A 15096-nucleotide genomic window follows, 5' to 3' on the forward strand; every position below is an offset into this window, starting at 1 on the left:
TGAAACAAACAAGAAATAAAACAAAAAAATGTACCCCAAGAGACTTGCCATATCTAGCCACTGGGATTTTTGCCCATTCAAGGCAAAACTGCACCAGCTTCGTCAAGTTGGATGGGTTCCGCTGGTGTACAGCAATCTTCATGTCATTCCACAGATCCTCAAGTGGATTGAGGTCTGGGCTTTGACTAGGCCATTCCAAGACATTTAAATGTTTCCCCTTAAATCACTTGTTTTGCTTTAGGAGTATGCTTAGGATCATTGTCCTGCTGGAAGGTGAACCTCCATCCCAGTCTCAAATCTCTGGAAACTGAAACCGGTATCCTTCAAGAATTTTCCTGTATTTAGCGCAATCAATCATTCCTTCAATTGAATTGAAACAATAGTTGTTGATGACTTTGCATATGCTATATAGGTCTAAATAGCATCATTGATGATATGATATTTGAGTGATAAAGTATAGTCCGATTTAATATGCTCCGTTAAACCAACCCTTTACTTCGATAGCAACAGTAAATATACAACGTTTTTAATTAGAGATTTCTCAACAATCATTCTCATGATAGCACATTTGTAAGTCAGTGACAAATATCACAGCTAACAAGGGTTGGGCTTGGTTACAACCCTGGATGGGAGACCAAAAGGTACTGTAACTGTAGATGGATCAATTCTCCAGTAGGAGTTGCTGCCCAGCCTAAAGTTTTTTTTTCTGATAGTGGATATAACATTGAAGATCTGATGGTGTTTAAAAGGTAATCCTGTGGTTGAAATTTCACCATCAAAACAACAGTTTTGATTACTTCAATTCCAATAACACAATCCACTGTCTCTTTCAAACAATCCCCTTGTACACAGCTAAATGCTACCTAATGTTACATATGAAGATTACACATGATCAGGCCTACTGTTGTGGCAGACCAGGGGGTTTGGTCAAGACGTTTACAATGATCAGACACAGACAGAGTTGGATTAGCTCGGTTTCAAGGATGTTTATTTAAATAACAATCAGCCCCTTGATTACTCATGGTGGGGTGATCCTCTCAATTGTGTACCTGGGAAAGGACGACCCCTAGTCACATGCATCCGTGTGGTACAACATCGGCACCTGGAAATCGGGCGTTACGAGAATCAGATGGGAGCACAGCGCTTAATTCAGGCACCTGAAAGCCGCTTCGGTCTCGCCCATCCATTTCACTGTAATAGGGAGGCAGTGCGGCCCTGCTTCTAGGAGAACACTACCGTGTTCCAATCGACGAGCTCCCTGAGCGCTTGTTTTTGTGCCGGGTCGAGATCCTCATTGCTCTGAACCACCACTGGTACCGTTGGCATCCTGGGTCCCGACCACAACACGGTTAAGGCTGTCCTCTTGTGCCACTTCTTCAACAGGTTCACGTGGTACATCTGTTGGGGTTTCCGTCTCCACGGCTGCCGTAAGCGGTAATTGACGGGTCCCAGCTTCTCTATCATCTCGTATGGCCTGTGCCATGTTGCCAGGAACTTATTTCCGGCCATGGGGATGAAGACCAACACCTTGTCTCCCACCTGGAATTCTCAGGGCTAGGTTCCCAGATTGCAGACCTGGGCTTGAGTGTGTTGGGCCTTCTCCATATGTTCACTGGCCATATGGCTGTAATCCGCTCCCTCATCGTCTCCGAGTGCTCTACCACACTGCGTAAAGGGGTCTGTTGGGCTTCCCACACCTCCTTGGCGAGGTTCATCCGTGGAGGAGTTAGAAAGGGGAAAAACCAGTGGAAGACTGGGGTACTTCTTGGATCGAGAACATTAGGTGGGGTAGTAGCTGGTCCCAGTTCTTCCCGTCCTGCTCAATGGCCTTCCACAGCATTTCTTTGAGCAATTTATTGAACCGCTCGATGAGCCCATCCGTCTGCGGGTGAAGACGGGGTCTGGATCTGCTTGATCTGCAGGAGAGCACACAAATATTTAATTAGGTGGGACATAAACTCAGCTTGGGCTATCAGGATCTCGTTTGGGATGCCCACCCGGCTAAAGAGATGGAACAGCTCCTCCTCATCCCAGGCAGAGATCCATTCCCGGGTCTTCTCCATTCCCAGGTGCACACCAACAGGTGGGTGTGGGCTAGCTGAAAAACGGTTCCCACGTACCGTCGTGGCAGCAACAGTACCTCCTGTTGGCACGACACCTGATACAAAATGTTATTCTTGATTTGGAAATGGGGGTATCGCCAGTCACTAACCCCCGGAAGTAGCTGTACATCCACGGCTATCACTTGGGTTGCGGCGGCAGCTTTCAAGTTCGAATCCTCCCACTGGGCAGTCTCGACTGGTCCCGCGAAATCGAGAAGAGGGAGGATGGGCCCCTCCAGTGGTTCACCAGGGGGGTTGGGTTCCGGCGCCACCTCTGACTCTGGACCCGTAGATACAGGTTTTTCAACCGCTTACTTCCGGGCTGCGCAGGCGACGGGTTGTCCTTGCTCTCATCTTCGGCCGGCTCGTACATTTTTCCTCAGCTCGTGCGACCACAGTGCAGCGAACAGAGGATAATCTTGTCCCACAAGGAGGGGTACCGGCAACTCTGATACGGCACCCACCATCATCTGGCAGCTCCCTTGTGGCGTCACGATATTGGACCATCCGGTTGGATACCGCTTTGTGTCACCGTGGACACAGGAAATGGACATCTTAATACCACGTTCGGTATCCTGGTTCAGCAGGCTCGTGGTTACGAGCGTAACCATACTTCCGGAGTCTAATAGAGCTTTCGTGTCGTGTCCGTCGACCTAAACCGGGACCATGAGTGCCGTTGATTCGTCGTACTTCCAACAGGAGGTGACATAGTTCACTGCGGGGCCCACCTCACCTCCGGGGCTTGCTGATGGCATCAACTACCCTCGAGCCGGGCAATTCCACACTCAAAACACCTCCATTGGTCCCCATGTACCTGGGGTCGTCGGTGGCAGGTTGGCTCTACCCCAGCCGTCTCTCAACGGGTGTAAGGCCCTGCCGACTGTCGGTTTAGGGTACACGGCGGTGGGGCTGTCGTCCTGTCCACTCGGACGTGCCCCCAACTCGGCCCGGCTCCCACTCATTAGGGCCTCAGTGTGCTGATGCGTCTCCACTGCCTCCAGGAGGACCTCCAATGTCGCTGCCCTCTTCATGTTGTGGGCTAGCAGCCATAAGAAGCGATCCAGGACCACTTTGTCTAGAATAGAGAGGGTGGATACGTCGGTTAGGAGCCATGCCCTGTTGACACACAATAGGTCGCGGCTCGGGGGATGCGTCAATCATGAACCTCCAGTTGTGGAACAGTTGGGCACGATGGGCCAGGCTGTACACATAGAGGCTGAGTATCGCCTGTTCGTCGTTAAGGTCCCAATACGCCTTTTAGGCATTCCCTGGAGAGGAGCGGGGCCAGCAGACTTGCCCACTTTGGCCTTGGCCATCCAAACATACAGACGTATGTTTCGATGTCGTCATCTTCCGTTAGCTTGATTAAAAACTGGTTTGGATGTGATTCAGTAGGCACTCCTCCTTGTAGCTTCCTGATTTCCTCAACGAGGCAAACATTTTGTAGCCGCTGTTCCTTCAGCGTTCGTTCCCCGACGAACTGAGCTATCAGCATGACTATATGGGAGTAACCTCTCTTCCCCTAGCACCCCTCCCTGTGTGCTGCCCTTCTGGCAGCTTTATGGGACTCGTCCAGCTGGTGAGCATTCAGCCGATTGATTACTCACCAACCACAATAAGCCCCAATTAGTCCTGGCCGGAGACCCCGTAGAGACCTGGCACATCCAGCAGAGGGAGCCATCGCCTCGTGATGTCTCCAGGCCTCGATGAGTCTCCCCCTTGTGGCTGAACTAATGTTTCCCACACTGTAGAAATTATTGTTGAAAACAAGTCTAGTTTGGAACTGTTGCTGATATTTTTTGAGGCAAACACACTCAAATAGCAGGAAGCGGTCTACTGCCTGACTGGGAAAGCAGTAGATATTCTGATCCAGTTTGGCACCACATACCTATGCGAGTCCTATGTCGTACTTAAAAAACAAGTACAGAAACAGACTAATGCTGAGCATGACCTTAGTGTTGCACTGTCATAAAACTGAGCCCAGAATAGACATACTTGTTGAAAACTTCATCCAGCTATACACCTCGCATTAGGTGTTTGTGTATGTTTGTTTTCTGGTCTACATCTGTGTGACGTAATCAGTTTATTCCAGTTCAAAATACAAATTATATATTGTATTTTAACAGCAACAGTTCCAACCTAGACAGATAAGTAAGTGTGTTTTTAATGGGGGAAAACATGAATGGCTATTTATATGGGTATTTTATTTCATTGTTGTCTATATTGCATTTATTTTAGGTATAAGGGCAAATAAATGTACCAATATTTACTTATAATTTGGATCCCTGGCTTAAGTCCTCTTAAGGATTAGCCCCTTTTTTCAATTTTCTCCTAAAATGACATACCCATATCTAACTGTCTGTATCTCAGGCCCTGAAGCAAGGATATGCATATCCGTGGTACCATTTGAAAGGAAACACGAAAGGAATGTAGTAGAATACAACACAATAGATCTGGTAAAAGATAAAACAAAGAAGAAAACCAACCGTTCTTTTGTCTTTGAATCTTTGAAATGCAAGAGAAAGGACATAATGTATTATTCCATCCCAGGTGCAATTTAGATTTTGGCCGCTAGATGGCTTCAGTATATGTGCAACGTTTTAGACTGTATATAAGGAGACATTGGAAAACAGCGGCTTCAAAATCTGGGGCATTTCTGGTTTGAAATTTCATTTTGGTTTCGCCTGTAGCATCAGTTTTGTGGCACTCACAGATAATATCTTTGCAGATTTGGAAACGTCAGACTGTTTTCTTTCCAAAGCTGTCAATTATATGCATAGTCGAGCATCTTTTCGTGACAAAATATCGCGCTTAAAACGGGAACGTTTTTTTATCCCAAAATTAAAAGAGCGCCCCCTATATCAAAGAAGTTAATAACTTTGTTCAAAATGATGCACTTTCCTCAAACAATAGCATGGTATTATTTCACTGTAATAGCTACTGTAAATTGGACAGTGCAGTTAGATTAACAAGAATTTAAGCCTTCTGCCAATATTAGATATGTCCTTGTTAGCTCAACCGTCCCGTGGAAGGGACACCGACCCATTTCTCCCCTCTTGCTGCATCTCGAAATAACAGAAAAATGCTGTGAAAACCAGCGTGCTGCAGCACATTTCAATGGGTAAATAGAAGGGTTGGTTGTTTAGCAATGAAACCAACGTGTGGAACAAAACAGACAGGGTTGGCTTAGACTGTTAACAATATGTAAACTATATTTAGTATCCAAATGTTTATTGAAAACATAAATACATTTGCACAATGAGCACTTGTTGTGTCTCAAATACATAATTCCAGTTGATGTGTAGCTAGCTAGCTAAATTGAGCCATATTAGCATATCTGTCAAAACACCTCAAAAGTAGATATGGTATCAATAACAACATACAGCTAGCCACTTATGATTTTCCACAAGGCAGCTTCTTGTCATTGTTGCTAGCTAAGTGATCTTGCGCTCGTATCATTTTTAGTGACGTTGTCAGCCAACCCATCTATAGCATTCTAAAATGTTGCATGGTGGAAACAGGCAATTGAGTGCAGCGAATGAGGAGGACGACGATGAAGAAGGGGTGAGATGTCAGTCAGGCAGTTTATATGGAGCTCGAGATAAAACAACCGAAAAAAGGACAAAGTAGTAGAGACGCAGGACAGTGTTTCTCTGTTATTTCGAGATGAGCTAAAGGTGCAGCAAGAGGGAAGAAATGGTCTAAAATGCTGGCCATTACAATATTTTTAATTTTGACGTTTCTGGAACGATATTTGGTTGTGTTCAGACTAGCACGAGGGACAAGAAAGTAGCTAGCCACAATGAGGTTCGATTTGAGAAAAGGCATCTAACCTTGTAAGGTACCTAGGTATAAAGCTACTAGCTAGTTCAGTTTCTCTCACGATTGTAAAGCCAACAAAATGCTGATAAAAACAGCATATTATTGACGTAAAAGGTTAGCTGTTTTAGCCCAGTCTCTAGCTTATCCAGGGTCAGTGATACATAGAACAACCATGTACTGTCTATCTATGGGAAAAACTGCAAGCAACATTGCTAAAATTAAGCTCATAATATGTTACCTGTAATGTTAATCTCCTGTAGCCTAATTGTAATATTCTTACTTTCATTCTGTTCATACTGTAGGGTTGGATTTGCACTAAACTATTTCATATGTCAGCAAATCTGCTATGTGGTTTGCCTCATATACTGTACATTGTCTACTAGTATAATTTTAAATTGAGAACATATAGCAACATGTAAACAATGCTATTTAATGCTTCAGATGACAAGAGGTGCAATTGTAAATATCCATACTAATCATATTGGAGATCTTACTACAAAACATAAAGTAAATGTTAATTTCAGAATAACAGACACATTAGAGACACAACCCCTTCCCTCTTTATTGCAGGATTGTGATCTGTGACTAATTAATATTGGCACTAGTTCATGAACATTTTATTTGGGCCTTACCGCTTTTAGTCCAAGCAAACACATTGAAGAACAGAGTCGCTCTCCCCCCCAACAAATGTTGTTCTGAAGAGTCTATCCTATATCTGAGAGATGCAGTGCCTTCAGAAAGTATTCAGAACCCTTAACTTTTACCACATTTTGTTAGACATATTCTAAAATTTATTTTTTTAATCCTCAGCAATCCACACACAAGAACAAGTTTAGAATTTCTGGCAAATGTATTAAAATAAAAAAAAAACGGACACTTTATTTGTTAATCATTTCAGAAGCTAGGTGTATGTCGCGGGTCACTACTTCACAGGAGAGCCATTTGAACGTAAACTTTTTTGGTGGCAAAATGCCCTAAATGGAACATGTGCCTTAATAACAAACTTGTAAACCATATATAAATACAAATAAAATGGTTAAGTTACTAGCCTAGATGGTTTAACAATAGAAAAAGTCAGCAACCTTCCCACTATCAATGAATAATGATTGGGCTGGACATGCTGAGAGATAGCAAGCTTCCGTGTAGGTAATCCTGTCTAATGCAGCTTTCCCCAAAAAATAAATCTTGTAGTAGAACTGCATAAGTGTTGCTCTCTATTTTCTGGAGGAAAATCAGTGAAATTGAAATCAGTGGAATTAGAGTATGATAGCTAAGGAGATGTCACCTGATTACATGTTTAAACTAAAGGAAACCATGAAATCCATGACGTATATGGGTAAGATAGTCTAGCTAGCTACATGGTTGGTTAGCTACCTGCAGATTCATGCAGCGTAGTAATGTCATGAGTTGGGATTATGGTAATAAAAAAAAAACCTAGCTAGCTTGCAATATGTCTTAACAAAATACTCTACTAATTGTATGTATTTTTATTTAACCTTTATTTCACTAGGCAAGTCAGTTAAGAACAAATTCTTATTTACAATGATGACCTACCAAAAGGCAAAAGGCCTCCTGCAGATACGGGGGTTGGGATATCAAATACAAATATAAGGACAAAACACACATCATGACAAGAGACACCTAAGACAACAGCATAGCATGGCAGCAACACATCATGACCACAACATGGCAGCAGCCCAAAACAGGGTTCAAACATTATTGGGTACAGACAAAAGCACAAAGGGAAATGGTTACTAGAGACAATGGTTACTATTCAAGTAACAATTTAAATAGAATATCACTGCGACAACTGTTGATAGACATAGCTGGTAAATTCGCTCTCGCTATCTACTTTGATGTCTGAGTGTGCCAGAGCACAGAATAACTGACACATTACGAATGCTCAACACCCGGTGAATATGGCCAGTGCCAGTAAATGTTGGGAAAAACGTAAATTGTTGCCAGCAGCAGAGTTGCAGTTACCACGCTCTGGATAACATAAAAACTGCCTAAATCAGCTCTGCTAGGGCAAGTAAAATGGTGAGTGAGATGTTCTCTCATTTGTGTCTGGAAGTAGCTAGCCAACGTTAGCTAGACTGCTCTTGTTAGTACAGAATGCCCGGATCATCCCATAAAGAGATGTGTGGTGTGAATGATGCTGAATGGGTTTAGACAAAGAAGAGCTCTCCAGTAGGTACCCAAACATTTCAAGGTCATTTTCTCAAAAGTGAGGTTACAAGTTTATCAACTTTCAAAGCAGAATTACTTTCCAATTGTTTCTCAACTGTAGTGTAAGATATACCGTTTTCTAGCTCCGAGTCCCTATTTTTATCCAATATAAAATGTTGCTACATAAAACCAAATCTATCCGGTCAGTGAAATTTACTTAAGCATTCGGACCCTTTGCTATGAGACTCGAAGTTAGGTTCAGGTGCATCCTGTTTCCATTGATAATCCTTGAGATGTTCCTACAACTTGATTGGAGTCTACTTGAGGTAAATTCAATTGATTGGACATGATTCGTAAAGGCACACACCTGTCTATATAAAGTATATACAGTGCCTTGCGAAAGTATTCGGCCCCCTTGAACTTTGCGACCTTTTGCCACATTTCAGGCTTCAAACATAAAGATATAAAACTGTATTTTTTTGTGAAGAATCAACAACAAGTGGGACACAATCATGAAGTGGAACGACATTTATTGGATATTTCAAACTTTTTTAACAAATCAAAAACTGAAAAATTGGGCGTGCAAAATTATTCAGCCCCCTTAAGTTAATACTTTGTAGCGCCACCTTTTGCTGCGATTACAGCTGTAAGTCGCTTGGGGTATGTCTCTATCAGTTTTGCACACAGTTTTTGATTTGTTAAAAAAGTTTGAAATATCCAATAAATGTCGTTCCACTTCATGATTGTGTCCCACTTGTTGTTGATTCTTCACAAAAAAATACAGTTTTATATCTTTATGTTTGAAGCCTGAAATGTGGCAAAAGGTCGCAAAGTTCAAGGGGGCCGAATACTTTCGCAAGGCACTGTATATATATAATGTCAGAGCAAAAACCACGCCATGCATGAGGTCGAAGGAAATGTCCGTAGAGCTCCAAGACACGATTATGTCGAGGCACAGATCTGGGGAAGGGTACAAAACATTTCTGTAGCATTGCAGGTCCCAAGAACACAGTGGCCTCCATTATTCTTAAATTGAAGAATTTTGTAACTACCAAGACTCTTCCCAGAGCTGGCTGCCCGGCCAAACTGAGCAATCGGGGGAGATCGGCCAAGAACCCGATGGTCACTCTGAAAGAGCTCCAGAGTTCCTCTGCGGAGATGGGAGAAACTTCCAGAAGGACAACAATCTCTGCAGCACTCCACCAATCAGGCCTTTATGGTAGAATGGCCAGACAGAAGCCACTCCTCAGTAAAAGACAGATGACAGCCCAAGCTTGTAGCGTCATACCCAAGAAGACCTGAGGCTGTACTCACTGCCAAAGGGTCTGAATACTTGTAAATGTGATATTTGGAGGACCTTCAGACGAGTCTTGTGAAGCCTGTAGGTGTCCTAGAGCAAAACAATGTACATGTGTTCGTGAGAGTCTCACTTCGATTTTAGAAGGGGGGGACATAACCTGACGGGGGGGGGGGGGGGGTCTGGTGGTCCTCACCCAGAATTGTTTTGGGTATCTAAAGCTAATTTAATGCAATTTTACACAAACCAATATGCTGTCTCCATTTAGAACAAAAAGTAGGCAAAAATGGCCACAGTCATCAAGCTAGGTAAGAGATCAATAAGACTGAACTAGATCAAAGGTGATTCAATAATACATATTGTGATGCATCCCCAATAGCCTAACAAATGAAAAACTCTTGAAAAAATACAGACTTTATATTCTCTATATTAAATACCAGCCAGGCTGACCAGCCCGAGCCACCTGCACGTCCGACCCCCACCAGTCTAGTCAATCACTCAACTCTCTCCCATCACAATTTCCTTCCAGTTTCACACCTTTTAGTTTTTTTTTTATTCACAAGGGAAAGGTCAGATGTTTTTTATTTCAACTTTATTTAACCAGGTAGGCCAGTTGAGAACAAGTTCTCATTTACAATTGCGACCTGACCAAGATAAAGCAAAGCAGTGGGACACAAAAGAGCAAAAGGGTAAGTAATAATATGGGGATGAGGTAGTCGGGTGTGCAATTTACAGATTGGCTGTGTACAGTTACAGTAATAGGTCAACTGCTCAGACAGCTGATGCTTAAAGTTAGAGAAGGAGATACAGTATAAGACTCCAGGTTCCGAGATGTTTGCAATTCGTTCCAGTCATTGGCAGCAGAGAACTGGAAGGAAAGGTGGCCAAAGGGAGTGTTGGCTTTGGGGGTGACCAGTGCAATATACCTGCTGGAGAGCGTGCTACGGGTGGGTGTTTCTATGGTGACCAGTGAGCTGAGATAAGGCGGGGCTTTACCTAACAAAGACTTATAGATGACCTGGAGCCAGTGGGTTTTACGACGGATATGTAGTGAGGGTTAGTTTTACGAGGGTATGTTTGGCGGCATGAGTGAAGGAGGCTACTCCTTCACTAAATAAACACCAACCTCAAATATACAGTAACATACAGAAACAGCTGTCTAGAACTGTGTCATTACCCACACCTGGTCCCCATTTCCTTGATTAGTAATTGTATAAGTGTGCCCTTCTTTCAAAATGGTCTTGTCGATTATTTTTCCCATGTATGTTGGTTGTGTAAGGACCTATGTGTTTAAAGAATGTCACGGCCATAGAGAGGCTTTTATTCTCTATTTTGGTTAGGCCAGGGTGTGACTAGGGTGGGCATTCTATGTTAATTTTCTATGTTTTGGATTTCTTTGTACTTTGGCCGGGTGTGGTTCTCAATCAGAGGCAGCTGTCTATCGTTGTCTCTGATTGAGAACCATACTTAGGTAGCTTTTTCCCACTGGGTTTTTGTGGGTAGTTGTTTTCTGTTTTTGTGTCTGTACCAGACAGAACAGTTTCAGTTGTCATTTTTGTATTTAGTGTTCAATGTCAATAAAATAATATGAACACGTACCACGCTGCGCTTTGGTCCTCATCTTCTTCCACCAACAGCCATTACAAAGAAAGAAAAAAAAATCACCTTTATTTAACCAGGTAGGCCAGTTGAGAACAAGTTCTCATTTACAACTGCAACTTGGCCAGGATAAAGCAAAATAGTGCGCCACAAAAAACAACTCAGAGATACACATGGAATAAACAAACTTACACACGCAGCACAGGCGTTGTCTCAGCTTGTTTTGTGCATAGTGAATTACGGGTCTCATCCCGTCCCATGTCTTCTACAAGGTTTCCCCTCAATCTTTTGATTGGGCACATCCCAGTGTTTTGTATATGTGTTTGTTTTGGGTGTATTAAAAACCCAGATGATGTATTGCTGTGCCTGTCTCCAAATCCTTTAAACCAGCATGACAACAAATGCTCCATATAATTAATTTCGTAGGACTAATAGTACTGTAGAGCTATTTTTACTTGCACACAATATAGCTGGGTCGCCCTGTCCTGTCCTTAGGGGTACCCTGCAGGGCCCCAAACCAACACACCCCCAAAAAAGAATATGGTCTTTTCCAGAATTCAGCCAGCCTTCACAAGACCATAACATATGCAAATATGCCCCCTTTAGTTTTTACACCTCCAGCAAAGGAAATACATTTCTGAGTGTATGTAATTCAGTTTCACTGGCATATACAGTTGAAGTCGGAAGTTTATATATTCTTAGGTTGGAGTCATTAAAACTTGTTTTCAACCACTCAACAAACTATAGTTTTGGCAAGTTGGTTAGGACATCTACTTTGTGAAAACTGAGTTGAAATATATTTGGCTAAGGTGTATGTAAACTTCCGACTTCAACTGTAGTATGTTCTATGGATGGCCTTAAACTGCAGTAATGTATGTCTGGGCATTCAAACATATCTGTATCCATTCCATCATCATCATCAATAGCTTTCTCCAGGTATTCCTCACATTTTTGTTTTACATGTTTTGTGTCATCAACAAAAGCCTCGATCAACTCTTGATACAGTTTGGAAATTAATTTTGGAGGTTTGTCAGTTAAAATAGCTTCTGACTTGTCCAGTGTTTGCTGCACAGAGAGAATAAAGTGTTCACCTCACCTTCATCACAGACTGGTCTTCCCTGACTGGCTGACCCTGCTGAGACCCGATCATCATCCTAGAATTATGTATGACAAAGAATTACCTTGGTGTAGATTTACACATTATATTATCCAAGACTAGAATCAATGTTTCCATAATTGTAATGACCATTATTCCCAGATCCCAGACTAACTTTAAGCTGCTGTAGGTCTACCCATCAACTCAAGATAGAACTTTGTATCATTCACTGATATTGTTAATATAAGCCTATTGCAAAATGCACCTGAGCTACGTAGACTGGTCTTCCCTAGCTGTCTGACCCTGCTGGGACGCCTGTCACCATCTGATCAAGTCAAGTCTTACTCAAGTTATTGGCGAGTTCCTCATGCTTGTGACATTATGCTAGCTAGCTATCTCCAGTTAGATCATTTGTTTTCACTTGTCGCATTTGTGCTTGTTGCATTTTCCCTATGCTTGTGTCATCGAACACTCGTCAGCTGCACGCTGCTCGTTCTAAAAATATAACTTTTGGTAATCAAAACAGTGGCAGCAAGTGCAGTAGAGATTCAGTTTGTCTCTGTGGATGGTTGTCCTCTGACAAATCAATGGTACGTTTCGGTGTTCCTCAAGGTTGAGTTCTAGGACCACTATTGTTTTCACTACATATGCTACCTCTTGGTAATATCATTCGGAAACACATTGTCACCTTTCACTTCTATGCAGATGACACACATCTGTGCATTTCGATGAAACAGGGTGAAACCCCAAAACTGCCTACCCTGGAAGCCTGTGTTTCAGATGTAAAGAAATGGATGGCAACAAAACAGAGATGCTGTTATTATGATGTAATTATTATAGTTCCTTGGCTGAGATGGGAGAACCTGCCAGAAGGACAAAAGTCTCTACAGCAATTTACCAATCTGGGCTTTATTGGAGAGTGGCCAGATGGAAGCCACTCCTGAGAAAAAGGCACATGACAGCACACCTGGACTTTGCAAAAAGGTCTTCAAAAAACTCTGAGGTCTGATGACACAACAATTGAACTGTTTGGCCTGAATATAAAGCGCTATATCTGGATAAAACCAGGCACAACTCATCACCAGTCTAACACCATTCCTACTGTGAAGCATGGTGGGGGCTGCATCATGCTATAGGGGATGCTTTTCAGCGGCAGGGACTGGGAGACTGGTAAGGGTAGAGGGAATATTGAACGGAGTCAAATACAGGCAAATCGTTGATGAGACCCTGCTTCAGGGTGCAAATTACCTTGGAGTGGGGGCAAAGATTTATGTTCCAACAAGACAATGACCCCAAGCATATAGCCAAAGCAACACTGGAATGGCATCATTATAAGAATCTGAAAGTCCTTGAGTGGCCCAGTCAAAGCCCATTGACAATTTGAGGAAAGACTTGAAGATTGCTGTTCACCGCCGCTCCCCATCTAACTTAATAACAGAGCTTAGGAAAATCTACAATGAATAATGGGAGGAAGTCCCCAAATCCAGATGTACAAAGCTGTAACTCAGGGGTGTGAATACTTATGTAAATTAGATACTATTTCTGTTATGTATAGTCTGCCACAGTGGACGTGTCATAATACCCATAAAAACACGTCAATGGTTCCAATGGTTTTTCCTACATTCATTTTTCACATTGTGAATTTTACTAAAAGTTTGAATTAATTGTGTGTTTGGTGTCAACGCTAGCTTGTCCAAGAGAGATTTGCGTGGTTAACATTTCTAGAGGCTCTGCTATGTAATTGCATGAGAAAAGAGTTTTGATGGGCCTCTATTAAAAAAAGGATGATCCCATCAGCTATAGGCTTGGCCTACTATATTTATTTCTCAACTTTCCTTATATTAAGCACTTAAAAAGAGGAAGATCCCATCAACTTTCTATAAGCTAGGCCCACTATATTTATTTCTCAACTTTCCTTTAAATTAAGCACATTAATCCGCTTTATAACCGGTGTTGCCTACCTGGCATATTTAAAAACGTAACTTCAGATAGCCTCCATTCTCTATTTGAGTGCAGGCTACTGATAACATGATATATTTTGTGGGCCATTCTAAATAAAAAATAATTTCACACAGTCTACATTAGTAGGCTATATGTAAAGACTAGATTACATTGAGAATAGTCTGATGGGTGAGAATATTATCAAGTGCTTGTCAAATTGTGAAAGAGACTGATGAAGTGTGTGCAGCCTGCGCAAGACACAGAGCAGAACACATGGCTTTCATGCAACTTTTTTCAAATAATCATTAGATTTGCATCATGCAGCCTTAGAATGTTTTAGAAATCAAAACATATAGCTTAAAGTTGGTATCACAACTAAAGCTGCACAAACAACTCAAAATTAAGCATATAGACCTGTTTCAAATTATCACTTTGTTAACCGCTCAACACAGAATAGCTGAAAATCATTTTGGAAACATATCCTTTCTATTTTATTCAGCTATGTACAATTGTATTCTTCTAACTATAAAATAATTGTAAGAAAATATTGTCTGCTAAATTAACTAATGTATCCCACAGCCATTTGGCATAGCCAGATCAAGGCCTAACATTCTTCTGAAATAGGCTGCATTTTCTTAAAATCCTAATGTTTCTTTGGACCTGACTAAAATAAATAATGGATTTATTACATTAATTTAGGTGTTCCAAAGGTCTGCATCAGTGGCTTGTAGGCTATGCATTGAAGCCCAGAGATGCTAAACCTGTTTATGTTAATTATTAATCAATTACCGTGAGACTGGCTGTTATTTCCATGATCGTTGCCTGCTGACTTCGCCACAGCCCTACATACAATATCTCCTCCATATTTCTATAAGGAAATGAGTAGCTGACGTAAAAAAAAACACACCATAACACACATGCCCAAACACACACAATCTTTCTCTCCTTCAAAACGTCTGTGACGTCTCACACACACACATTCTAAGCAAACAGAAGTGGCAGCCAATAACGGAAGCCCATTAATTGGCCATTTTTGGCATAATTTAATTGATGTGCCACCCGTCCTGTGT

This window comes from Oncorhynchus mykiss, chromosome 8, assembly GCF_057628025.1.
Source record: "Oncorhynchus mykiss isolate SJ-2025 chromosome 8, ASM5762802v1, whole genome shotgun sequence".
Classification (NCBI taxonomy): Eukaryota; Metazoa; Chordata; class Actinopteri; order Salmoniformes; family Salmonidae; genus Oncorhynchus; species Oncorhynchus mykiss.